The 13,122-nt window shown below is 48.2% G+C and overlaps 1 non-coding gene across 1 annotated transcript; it reads left to right on the forward strand.

The window, feature by feature from the left end:
- Window positions 1–12,357: 12,357 nt before the first annotated feature.
- On the forward strand, window positions 12,358–12,429 carry TRNAV-GAC. Its single transcript has one exon. It is a non-coding gene; the product is annotated as a tRNA-Val (tRNA).
- Window positions 12,430–13,122: the final 693 nt, after the last annotated feature.

Raw genomic sequence — 13,122 nt, forward strand, 5'->3', positions numbered from 1 at the left:
TGACACTGTCTAACCATCTCATCCTTTGCCGTCCCCGTCTTCTTTGACCTTCAATCTTTCCAAGCATCAGGGTCTTCTCCAGTGAGTGCTCCCTTCTCATTTGGTGGCCAAAGTATTTGAGCTTCAGTTTCATTATCTGGCCTTCCAGGGAACAGTCAGGGTTGATTTCTTTGAGGATTGACTGATTTGTTCTTCTTGCAGTCCAAGGGACTCTCAAGAGTCTTCTCCAGCACCATAGTTCAAAAGAATCTATTCTTCGGCGCTCGGCCTTCCTTATAGTCCAGCTCTCGCAGCCATACATGACTACTGGGAATACCATTGCTTGGACCATGCGTATTTTTGTTGGCAGGGTGATGTCTCTACTTTTTATCATGCTGTTTAGGTTCGCCATCGCTTTCCTCCCAAGGAGCAGGCGTCTTTTAATTTCATGGCTGCAGTCACAGTCTGTGGTGATCTGGGATCCCAGGAACGTGAAGTCTGTCACTACTTCCACGACTTCCCCTTCTATTTGCCAAGGAGTGATGGGGCCGGATGCCATGATCTTAGTTTTTTTGATGTTGAGCTTCAAGCCCACTTTTGCGCTCTCCTCTTTTACTCTGAGCAAGAGGCTCTTTAGGTCCTCTTCGCTTTCTGCCATTAGAGTGGTATCGTCTGCATATCTGAGGTTGTTGATCTTTTCCCCAGCAATCTTAATTCCCGCTTGTGATTCATCCAGGCCAGCATTTCGCATGATGTACTCTGCATATATATTAAATAAGCAAGGTGACAATATACATCCTTGTCGTACTCCTTTTCCTATGCTAAACCAATCAGTTTACACCAAACTGGCTCTCTCTAATTTTAGATTATTAAAAACCCTCAGGCCCTGATCCAGAGGTGCTTACATTCAGCAAGGGTGTGTGTGCCTACACACGCACGCGCACACACAAAACTGTACATTGGCAACCTGTCAGAGAGTGAAGACGTATGTTCCCATTTGTATCGAAAGATGAACGGGAAGATGTCCTTTAATTCCTTCATACTTGGCTGGGGTGTGTGGGTTCTGAGGACTGCACTGCATATGCCTGTCTCGTCCATGCGGTCGCTGGCAGGGCCGGCTCACTCACTAGGCGAACTAGGCGATCGCCTAGAGTGGGATGGCCCTTAGGAGCACCAAACTGCACCCAGCCCTGTACTCTGGGAGTTTCTTGATTATTTGTGTTTTTCATTCTTCCTAAAATGCATTTATTTTTGAAAATTGGTGGGCGCACGGGGGGGGGGGGGCGATGCGGATCCTCGGCGTGTGTGAGGGTGCAAAATAAGCTGGAGTCGGCCCTGGTCGCTGGCGCATGCCTGAGCAATAAGCACATTCAATCTGGGCCACTCTCAACCCAGAGTTGTTTTTACTGATACCCACACTTTTGCCCTTCAGTTGCCAGCGTTCTTTGCATCAACCTAACCTTTGTTCGGGTTGCCAGCACAGGACTGAGAAATACCTGGAGATTTTGTGGGTGGAGCCTGGGGAGGGTTGGGTTGAGGGAGGGGAGGGACCTCATGGGGTTGCCAGCCTCCAGGTGGTGGCTGGAGATCTCCTGGGATGACAACTGGTTTCCAGGTGACAGAAATCAGTTCACCTGGAGAAAACGGCCACTTTGTAAGATGGACTGTATGGCATCAGGGTCCCCCCCCAGGCTCCACCCCCAAAATCTCCAGGTATTTCCCAGCCTGGAGCCGTCAACCCTAAGACCTCGGTAAGTACAGATTGGTAGAACATCAACATCAAGGAAAATCTGAAACTAATTTCAGAAATAAGAGGTTCGCTTCAAAGTGTATACAAGTGTATTATATACACTTTGAAGAGAACCTCTTAAATAGTTGTAAATTAATCTTGGGTAAGCTAGATGTCTTTGTGTTCAGTTTCACATCTTTATTACATATTGCATTATAATGGCATGGCAACATGGTAATGATACAATTTTCCAGTCTCACTGAAGAAGTTTATTGAAGCGAGGGAGTCTCTACCCGGGATCCTGGTGTGATGATTCTTTCTTGATGGTTCTACCTGGATGTTGATGGTTCCACAACTTGGGACTTACCTTATTTCTGAAATTAGTTTCGGATTTTTACTTGATGTTGATGTTCTACAGATCTGTACTTACCTTGTTCGTGCAATTGTTTGTTTAGACCTTAGGGTTTTACATGATGTTTGCATTTAACATTTGAATTCCAAAAGATATTATATTTATCTATATATCTAGCATCTTATTGCAGTGATTTTTTTTGGTGTTTCTGGTTCTGCTATTACACTGTAATCCTTCTAAAACCCTAAGACCTCAGCAGGATATAATGCAACAGAGCCCACCCTCCAAAGCAGCCCTTGTCTCAAGAGGAACTGATCTTTGTCATCTGGAGATGATCAATTGTAAAAATGGGAAATCTCCAGGTACCAACTGAAGGCTGAAAGGGAGCAAAATAACCGTGATATTGTTATGTAGTGGGTTGCCGCATGGATAAACGACCGACGACGACGTGGTGCATGGCACGCTTTATTTGGTACACAACAAGAACAAGGAACAAACGGCCGGCAGGCCAACTATATACATACCTGGGGACACACCCCTGGTCACCATTGGTGGGTTTGAATCTCCCGCCATGGTTCCCATTGGTTCCCCAGTGGAGGGACTAGGAGTCTAGTCCCTATTGTTCTTCCAGAGCCAAGCTCTGGCTGTTCGCTGGCCACCGGTGGTGGTCAGCATACACTACAGATATATTATGCCAAAAATTCTTCATAGGCTTGTAAGTTCTTTTCCAATATCCAATTTACTTGGAGCAATTCAAATGCATCAACACCACAATAGACCATGCATATCGCGTCTCGTTTCGTATACAAACTTTATCAGAGTGGGTAGCGTTGAAATTCCTATGTAATTTTAATCCATTTGTCAAACACTATAGTCATAGTAACATTCATCAAATCCTCTAACATTCATCAAATCATCAAATTACACTAGAGGATTTGAGGAATGTTACTATGAGGAATGGGCCGATTCAATCAAACTCCATTGGCCCATCGTCTATGTATTTGTGGTACCCATGAACTTAAGGATTTACCTCACTATATTTTCTTTTGCCTATTGTATTCTAGTCCGAGGGCTAAATTTTTAGCAGGTATTTTATCTGGTCTTAGTGCTTAGCCAGTTGAGGGAAAACATATTTTTGTTATCTGACATTGATGCATATCATGTCTCTTATAAAGTTTCATTATTTGCCCTTGCTGCAAAGAATATACATTCCAAGGTGGCATCGGGAAGGGGCATCATTTAGGCTACTGTACTAAATTAGTCATATTTTGTTACTGATCTTTGGTGTTTTTGTATAGTCTGACTCTAAACTATTGCTTGTTCACAATTTGTGTTTCGTAATTTTTTAACGGCCAATGGTTAATTACAATAAACTGAACTATGAGGAGTGATTATAGTGTTTGCCAAACGGATTAAAATTACATAGGAATTTCAACGCTACCCACTCTGATATAGTTCGTATACGAAACGAGATGCGATATGCATGGTCAGTTGTGGTGTTGATGCGTTTGAATTGTTTCAAGTAAATTGGATATTGGAAAAGAACTTACAAGTCTATGAAGAATTTTTGGCATAATATACCATGGTTGTTTTGCTCCCTTTCAACTTCCATCCCGTGATCTCTCTCCTTGGTTTGCACCACCTGGAGGCTGGCAGGCCTACTTTCCAGTATTAAAACCTTTGATACCACAGTGCCCAAATGTACAATGCACTGAACCTTTCTGAGTAGTTAGAACCTCTGGTCTACAAGGACACAAAACAGCATGGAATGCCGAAAGACCAGTACTGGGAAGGGGTGGCCCTTTGCTTCACGTGCAAGAAGAGAATTCATCACAGTCTGTTTGGCTCTATTTTGGGAACTGTTCGTCTCATGAGCTGCGTTTGGAAGGCCCCGGGCGATTTTCACAAGGGCAGCCAAGTCAAAAACCACAGGCTTGGGCCCAGGCAGAAGTGAGAAAGAACTGTGTTAAGAACTCCACGCGGAGTGTCATGAGTGGCTGCCGTCCTCATGAGGTAACTCCTCAGGAGCCAACAGAAAAGCAGAAGGTGGCAAGAGCCAAAAACATCAGCTGAGTTCTGCTGAGATGAAGACCGTTCTGTTCCCGGGGCTCGCCCTCTTCCCAGCACTGGCACTGCCTGGGGCTGAGGGCAAAGTGTATGAGAGGTGAGAGCTGGTGAGGGCCCTGCGGCAAAAACAGGTTGCTTACCTGTAACGGGTGATCTTCGAGTGGTCATCTGTGCAGTCACACCCATGGGATTATGCGCCTGTGCTGATCCAAATCAGTAGTATACAAAGCTCACAAAAGGATTTTCGGGTTCCCAGGCACACACGGGAACCCCACTGCACATGCCCAAGGAGACGGGGCACGGACATCCCGCCAGTTCCTTCTGACCGCTATCATGTCAATAACCAGAGAAAAGTACTGAAGCAACAGCAGTGGGGAAGGACGAGCGGGTGGGGTGACTGCACAGATGACCACTCGAAGATCACCCGTTACAGGTAAGCAACCTGTTTATCTTCTTCATGGTCTCTGTGCATCACACCCATGGGAGATTGAAAAGCAGTGGCTCACCTGGAGGTGGGAGCTGTCGCAAATTCAATGCTTTGCCGACAAAAGGACTAGACGACCAAGGTCCACTCTGTGGCGTTCACGAACATCAACAGCATAGTGCTTGATGAAAGTGTTCGGAGTAGACCATGTCGCAGCCCCACAGATCGCCGACAGGGAAGCACCCTTCAAGAAGGCTGTAGACGTAGCCATAAATCTTGTGGAATGCGCTGGCACAGGCAAGGGCAACGGGCGCTTGGCCAACAGGTAGCACAGTTTAATAGTCTCAACAATCCATTTGGAGAGACGTTGTGCTGACATCTTTAGCCCTGCGGAGTGACTGGAGTAGGAGACAAATAAGTGATTGTCGCTACTATTCGAGCATGTCCTGTGAAGGTAAAAAAGCAGCGCCCTCTTATATTTTATTTATTCATTTATTTTTAAATTTATATCCCGCCCTCCCCAAAGGCTCAGGGCGGCTCACAAGGAGCATAAATGCTGAAGTTAAAACAATAAAACAACACAAAACAGTATAAAGCACAATAAATACAATTCACTAAAAATTCCTTCCATGATGCTCCAAGGATATTTAACTATAGATTCAAGATGGGGTTCCAAGATAACTTATGCTAAGCAACAACAGTGATGATAATAATATACAGTAACACCAATATACGTCCCTACAGCGCTGTCATATGCCAGGAACGTCTCACACCCCCAGTATTGTCCGCTCCAGAGATGGTCAGTTTGCGGAATTAAGAAGAAGGGGGGGGTGCAGATGGAATAATGATGGCGGATGATGGTGGCGGCGGCTCCTACTCAAAAGTCTGGCGGAAGAGCTCCGTTTTACAGGCCCTGCGGAACTGAACCATGTCCCGCAGGGCCCGGATCTTCTCTCGGAGCTCATTCCACCAGGTGGGAGCCGCCACCGAAAACGCCACCGAAAACGCTCTTAACATCTAGTGCGTGGAGGAGACGTTGCTGTTCATCTTTCGGGTTAGGAAAGAAGTTTGGTAAGAAGTTCTCAGAGCTGAGGTGGAACTCGGAGACCACTTTCGGATGGAAAGAAAAATCCGGTACGTCTCACACTGTCCGGTAGGAAGACAAGGAAGGGTGGGTCATGATGAAGGGCCACGAGTTCGCCCACCCTCCTGGCTGAGGTAATGGCAACAAGAAAGACAGTTTTCCATGCTGCATGTTTTAGCTCGCAAGTTGCCATAGGCTCAAAGGGCCATCCCATCAGATGGCGCAGCACCAGCGGCAAGTCCCACAAGGATACTGGTGAACGGATCGGTGGATATAAGTGGAGGAGACCTCTAAGAAATTTCTTTGAGACCGGGTGAGAAAAGACGGAAAAACCTTCAAAGCCCGGATAGTAGGCAGAAATAGCCGACAAATAACCCTGATTGAGGAGTGCGAGAGGCCCTTCTCTGCCAGCAAAAGCAGAAATTCTAAGATCTGGTCAAGCGTGACAGAAGCCGGGGTACCTCTGAGGGCTGTAAGAATCCTTCCTGGCATTGAGTAGCACAGTGGTGATTCTATCTGGGAATGTTAAGTTTCCACGAGATAGGTTGTTAGCTTGAGTTTGTGGGCCTCCTGGAACAGCAGAGCTCCTCCCTCCGCAAGGAGTAAATCCGGCACCCATGGGAGAGGATGGCGAGCCTTGGTCAGCGAGAGGAAGTTGGCGAACCAAGGTTGCCTCGGCCACCAGGGGGCGATCAGGATGCATCTCGTGTGGACCCTCATGAGTCTTTGGACTGTCCTCAGCAGCAGCGGCAGAGGGGGGAACATGTACAGGAAGTTGTGGTCCCATGGGTAAAGGAGCCCGTCTCTCAAGGCCTTGGGATCTTGTGCTCCCCTGTAGCAAAACAGGTTGCACTTTGAATTGCACCTGGTGGCGAAGACGTCAATGTGAGGCGTACCCCACTTTTGAAACACGGGACGTAGGTAGGTCCAGTTCAGCTCCCAGTTGTGATGCTGAGAGAGACCCCTGCTGAGCAGGTCTGCATGCACATTGCCTTGCCAGCGATGTGTGAGGCAATGGGGAAAATGTGCAGAGGTATGCACCAGGCCCAAAGGTCTAGAGCCAGGAGGTAGAGACTGCGGTAGACCGTTCCACCCTGTCTGTTGACGTAACTGAGGGCCATCGTATTGTTGGTCAATACAGTCATGCATTTTCCCATGAGAAGAAGCTGGAAACATTGGAGGGCCAGTTTGATTGCCAAAAGGTCCAGAACATTTATATGTTTTCTTGAGGTCAAGGCATCCCACTTGTGACCTATAGAGAGGCGATTGAGGTGGGCTCCCCAGCCCCACAGCGAGGCGTCGGTCGTGAGGGTGAGAGCAGGAGTGAGGAGATGGAAAGGGACACCCTGTGTCAGGTTGTCTGACTGTGTCCACTAGAGAAAGGAGTTGCGTGCCTCCTGTGGCAGAGAGAGACGAACCGATCGGGACATCTGTAGGGGCTTGAAGTGCCGTATGAACCAAAGCTGGAGTGGATGCATTTGCAGTCTTGCCAAGCGAAGGACAGCAGTTGTAGGTGCCATCAGGCCCAGAAGGCATTGAATCTGGAAAGCAGATGATGTGTTGTGTAGGCAAACCTGTTCTGCAAGGGTGGCTAGAGTGAGGGCTCTGTCCCGGACCAGGAAACCTTTGCCTTCCATGAGTCAAGTATTGCCCCTATGAACTGCACTCTCTGAGACGGAACCAGCTGCAACTTCTTGTGGTTGACCCGGAGACTGAGGCAACAAAGGACATCGAAGGTCTGGGATACATGCTGCATGAGATAAGGCATCCTCGAGGTCGAGAGTGGCCATCCAGCAATCCTTGGACAGGAGAGGTAGAATGACCGGTAAAGATGTCATATCTTGAATCTCTGGTATCATATATAGGTGTTGAGGCCATGAAGGTCTAAGATCGGCCTCTGCCCACCGTCCCTTTTGGTTACCATGAAGTACCGGGAATAAAAACTGAGGCCCTGGTGGTCTAGAGGCACAGGTTCTATGGCACCCTTCGATAGAAGCATGGCGACTTCTTTGAGGAGGAATGACGACGGGTGCATGGTGACGACTACAGGGAGAGGTGGGAGTTCCAGAAATTCGATGGAATAGCCACTGGTCCGATGTAACAGCGGTCCAGGCATGTAGATATGGATGGAGGTGGGTAGGGTCGGAAGAGGTAGACAGGTGGAAGTCAAAGGCCCTGTTTGCCGGGTTTGGGTGGTTTTGGTCTGACATGTTGCTGTCCAGAGCCGTACCGTTGTCTAGATTGATATTGCTGTCTATTCCCAGAAGGGGACTGACATGGCCTATAGCCTCCCTCTGGCGACGGTTTAGTATACTGGTGCCTAGAGCTGTAATGTGACCAAGAGCGGAGTGTGAAAGGCTTAGAAGGGGCAGAGACCCCCAACGACCTAGATGCTTTAATGCTCTTGTCTATGTCTTATAGGGCCGAATCTGTCGAAGCATGAAAGAGACCTTGTCCATCAAAAGGTAAGTCCTCTATGTATGCCCTAGTGTCGGCAGGAAGTGAGGTGGTTCTAAGCCAGGAGTGCCTACGGAGGGTGACTGTGGAAGACATCATCTTGAAAAACGTGTCCAAGACATGTTTGGAAGAATTGATGATCTGCTTAGAAAGTAACAACCCTTCCTTCTGAAGCTTCCTGGCCTCTTGACGTTTGTAATCGGGTACTGAGGCCAAGAGATCGGTAAAGTGCTCCTAGAGCGAGTACTCATAACGGCCCATGCAAGTGATATAATTCGACGTTTTAATTCCTAGAGCTCCAGCTGAATAAAAACGTCAACTGAACGAATCCAACTTTCCCTCCTCCATATCAGAAGGTGTAGCAAGGGTACGTTTACTCTTCGCGGAAGAGAACACGACCATGGAATTGGATTTAGGATGGACATGGAGAAATTCAGCCTCCATCTCCTGAACCTTATACATATGATCCAGCCTCCTGGAAGACACAGGGATAGAGGATGGTTTATCCCATGGAGCCTTTGCTACCTGGAAAAGGACGGTTGACATGGGGAGGGCCACTATTGCTGAGGTGTCAAGTTGCACGACATCGAAGACAGCGTCCGACACCGACGGTTGGGGTTGGATTATCAACAGCCCTAAGGAATGTGCCATCCTTTTGACCAAATCTCCATATGAAGAAAGGTCTTCTGAAGGTGATATCGGAAAGTTGTCAGACACCGTAGGCTTGGGTGAAGGACCCCCTGTTGAACTGGGCCCATCCGAGTCCTCGGCACCGGAATCTGAGTCGGAGGATCTGGAAGGCGACCCTGGTGTCGGTAGCAAGGACACATCAGCTCTTCAGGTAGTCGTGTCCGATATTGGTGCAGTCTGCGATGGTAAAGCAGGGGCGGCACGGAAAGGAGAGGGCGGGCGATGAGGTTCTTACGGAGGTTTGGAGAGAGATGCGGAAGGTTTCGTTTTACGTTGGGGAGAACGTGAACAACGTGACCCACAGTCCCAGTCCGACTGTCGCCTCGGTGTCAGCCATGGCATCGATATTGAGACTGGATATGAACTGAACCAATAAGGCATGTGCTGCCGATGGCCCCATGGAGGGAGGACAGGTGGTTCAAAGTAGGTCAGGGAGTGCGGTCTTAACTCCCGCCTGGGCGAATAGGAGAGCCTGGATCTGGAATGACCATACTCAGAACACTTCTCTGATCGATATCGACGCTCCCCATGCCGAGGGGATCTAGATCGAGGACGACGGTAACAAGAGTCCAGTCTAGATCAATCACTAGCCCACGATGATGCCGATGGAGAACAATCTCTCCAAGATCTGTGTGGGATGACCTCATCGACTCCAGAGGGCGAGATCAAAATGGGTCTAGTGTCCCTAGAGACCTCCAATACCGGGGGGTTCAGCTGTCGAATTGGCAAGTCCAGCACCTCAATTGGAGGTAGTTGTGGCATCACAGGCAGCTCCGGTGCAGGAGCGTTATCGACATTGGGTTGCACCCACTTAGGAGGGGGTAATGCAGAGCCCATTTGCACGTCGACGCCACTAGGATCATAAGACTTATGCGTGGTCTTTTTAAGAGAAGACTTCCGAGACTTCTCTGTATCGTGCTTAACCCTCTTCTTCTTAGCCGGCGTTGAGGCGGAGGAAGCCTTTTTCATAGCTGAGCGTTTGAACGAAGACGGTCCCACATCCAATACCAATTTAGAACGGTGCAGTGGGACCGATGTCGAAGTGTCGTCCGATGTCGGCGGGGGCACCGTCGGTTGAGAGGCTGACTGGGTTTCAGCAGACATCTTTTCGCCCGGCGACAGAGCCAATGTGGACTCCCAAAGTGCCACCCGAAGTCTCGCGGCCCTGTTTTTACGGGTCTGATTGGAGAACTTCGAGCAATGGCGACAAGTCTCTGGATGATGGGTTTCTCCAAGGCCGAGAATACAAAGTGTATGGCCGTCACGGGGGGCAAGTTTACTGCCGCAGCCAACACACCATTTAAAACACCCCCACTATTTGGCCATAAAAATACAAAAGGGCACAAAAAGAAAGGAGCCCACAGGTGAGGTGAAGAAATTTTACCTCGGCGGGGGGTGGGGGGCTGGAAAGCCGTGAGGTAACGGCGACCCTAAAAAAAAAATCTTAAAAAAAAAATCTTTAAAGTAAAGAAAAAATGGAAAAAAAGAAAGAAAAACGGATTAGAAATCCCTTGTGAGAGAAAGAAATACTTCTTCACCGACCGGCAGAAACAAGCTGTTAACAGCGTGGCGGTCAGAAGAGAACTGGCGGGATGTCTGCACCCCGCCTCCTTGGGCATGCGCAGTGGGGTTCCCGCGCGTGCTGGGGGGGGAGGCACGAAAATCCCTTTGTGAGCTTTGCATACCACTGATTCGGATCAGCGCAGGCACATAATCCCATGGGTGTCATGTACAGAGACCAGGAAGAAGGTCATTTCTTATTTAGATGTATTTCATTGTTCACAAGAATAAAAAACTGTTAAAAGAAAAAAGTCTCCTCAGCCTCAAAACTGAGGTGGCAAAAAGAGAACTGAGGGAGTAGCGCCCCCTCCTCCTGGTCATGAGAGTGTTTTGGCAGGAAAGCGCCAGAGGGAGGAGGGGCGCTCCTAGTCTATTAGAAAGCTTGGAAATCTTTTCCGTGGCTGGCCTGCGACTGCACAGTCCTCGTGTGTGCCTGCAGAGAAGCCACGACGATGAACAAAGCATTATGGGGAAGAAGCCATTTCTAAAAAGCTCAGCCTTGTTTTTCGAAGTTACCTATGTATACACTCCTTGGCAGAGTGAGGAGTGTTAATCTTCATTAGGGTTCTGATTCTGAACTGAGCAGCCCTGACCTGGCTAGTTTCCAGATCTTGGAAACTAAATGAGGTTAGCCCTGGCCAGTATTTGGATGGGAAGCCACCAAGGAAATCCAGAGTCGCCACACAGAGGCAGACAATGGCAAACGACCTCTGAAGGTCTCTTGCCTTGGCAACCCCGACAGTTTCCCTCTCACAAGACAGACACATTGATTTACTTATTTATTATTTGTATTTATAGCCCGCCCATCCCGCAAGCGGGCTCAGGGAGGGTAACATCATAAAAACAGTACAATAAATACGATTAAAATTAAACACGGTAGTAATTTAAACAATAATAAACATTAAAACCCAATCACACTTCTGACAGTCACCGGTTGTACGGTTCTGTAGCATATTATTTGGGTTAACAGATGGATAGGTGACAACACCTCAGGTAGGCGATATAGAGACGTCCGCTGCCCCGGCCAAAGGCCTGGCGGAACAGCTCCGTCTAGTGATTAAAGTGTGTAATCCGCTGCCAGAGGATGTAGTGATGGCCAGAGGAGTGAACAGCTTTACAAGGAGATTAGATAGATTAATGGAGGATAAGTCTATCAATGGCTAGTAACCGCAGCGACTGAGGGGAACCTCCACATTCAGAGGCCCTAATCCTCTGCATTCCAGAGCCAGGAGGCAACATCAGGGAAAGCCTTGGCCTTTATGCCATGTTGTTGGTCCTTCAGAGGAACTGGTTGGCTGCTTTCTGAGACAAGATGGTGGACTAGATGGATCACTGGTCTGATCCAGCAGGGCTCTTCTGATGTTTTTATGAGGGGAAGGCCTCAGCCTCTCTGCCCTGTTGCTGGTCCTCCAGAGGAACTAGTTGGCCACTGTGTGAGAGAGGATGCTGGACTAGAGGGACCACCGGTCTGATCCAGCAGGGCTCTTCTTACGTTCTTATGTAGTCACAAGTCAGCTGTGACTTGACAGCACTTTCCACCACCAGGATAGGATGCTGACCACCAATGCTCCCTCTAAGCTGTGGAGTCTTGTGAGCAAAAATTCTACTTTGTGAGCTACGGGCCTTAAAGTTGTGAGCGAGGGATTTGGCTACTGCATAAATCAGTTTGCTCTGGAGCCCGTCCTCCCTGAGCTAAAACAAAAATGTGTGAGCCGGAAGCTAAAAAACTGTGAGCTAGCTCACACTAACTCAGCTTAGAGGGAACATTGCTGATTACCCCAGTGGCTAAGGACTCTTGCTAGCAGGAAGGCCCAGCTCCCAGAGCTGTGCTTTTAACTGTTCCAAACAAGTCCAGTGATTCATTACAATTGGTCTGCAAAAAAATGCCTTTGCTTAAAAATTTAGTAGACAGCTAAACAGTGAGCATGCTTAAAAATGTCCATGGGCAGCTGACTGCAATTGCTTCCCTGGCTGCAGAAAGTGTTTGTCAGGCAATATCATTTTATCATTCGGGAGGGGCTGTGGCTCAGTGGTAGAGCATCTGCTTGACACGCAGAAGGTCCCAGGTTCAATCCCCGGCATCTCCAGTTAAAAGGACCAGGTAGAAAGGGACGTGAAAGGCCTCTGCCTGAGACCTGAGACTGCTGGACCTCCTGATGGCACTGGTATTTCTGGCCACTGTGTGACACAGAGTGTTGGACTGGATGGGCCTTTGGCCTGATCCAACATTGGCGTCTCTTATGTTCTTATGTTCTTATAACCTTGGAAAACAGCTGCCACTTTGAGTAGGCAATACTGATGTTTATGGACCAAGGATCTGATTGAGTATAAGGTAACTTCATATGTAACTGTGCATCTGGAAATGCAAGTGTGCTCCTGTGTTCTGGAACACAGTACTTAAACAGCACATCTTCCCAAAATTAGTTTGAGATTCTCGGAGGAAAAGATCCATTCAGATTTTCTTCAAGATGGCGATCCTAAATCAGGCCAGTTTCGGGACTACGGAGTTAGAAGAACACAGAGTGTTAAGTAACCAATGATTAATGATTGCGGTTGGAGTTGGGTCACATTTCAGCCTGCAATTTTGGGGGGAAGTGAGAGAGAACCCCTGCTTTATCCAACCCAAAGTTCTGCTTTTCTCAGAAGACACGAGACCTCCCTGCCTCTGTCTCCTTCCATAGAAATCTACTAAGCGATCTGATGAGACACTTCCATTACCACCATAAAAGATTCAATTTCCTAGTGGGTACTGCTCAGCGATTGTAGAATATTATGATAAG

This window comes from Gekko japonicus, unplaced genomic scaffold (genome assembly GCF_001447785.1).
Source record: "Gekko japonicus isolate JY-2015 unplaced genomic scaffold, Gekko_japonicus_V1.1 scaffold6225, whole genome shotgun sequence".
Taxonomy (NCBI): Eukaryota; Metazoa; Chordata; class Lepidosauria; order Squamata; family Gekkonidae; genus Gekko; species Gekko japonicus.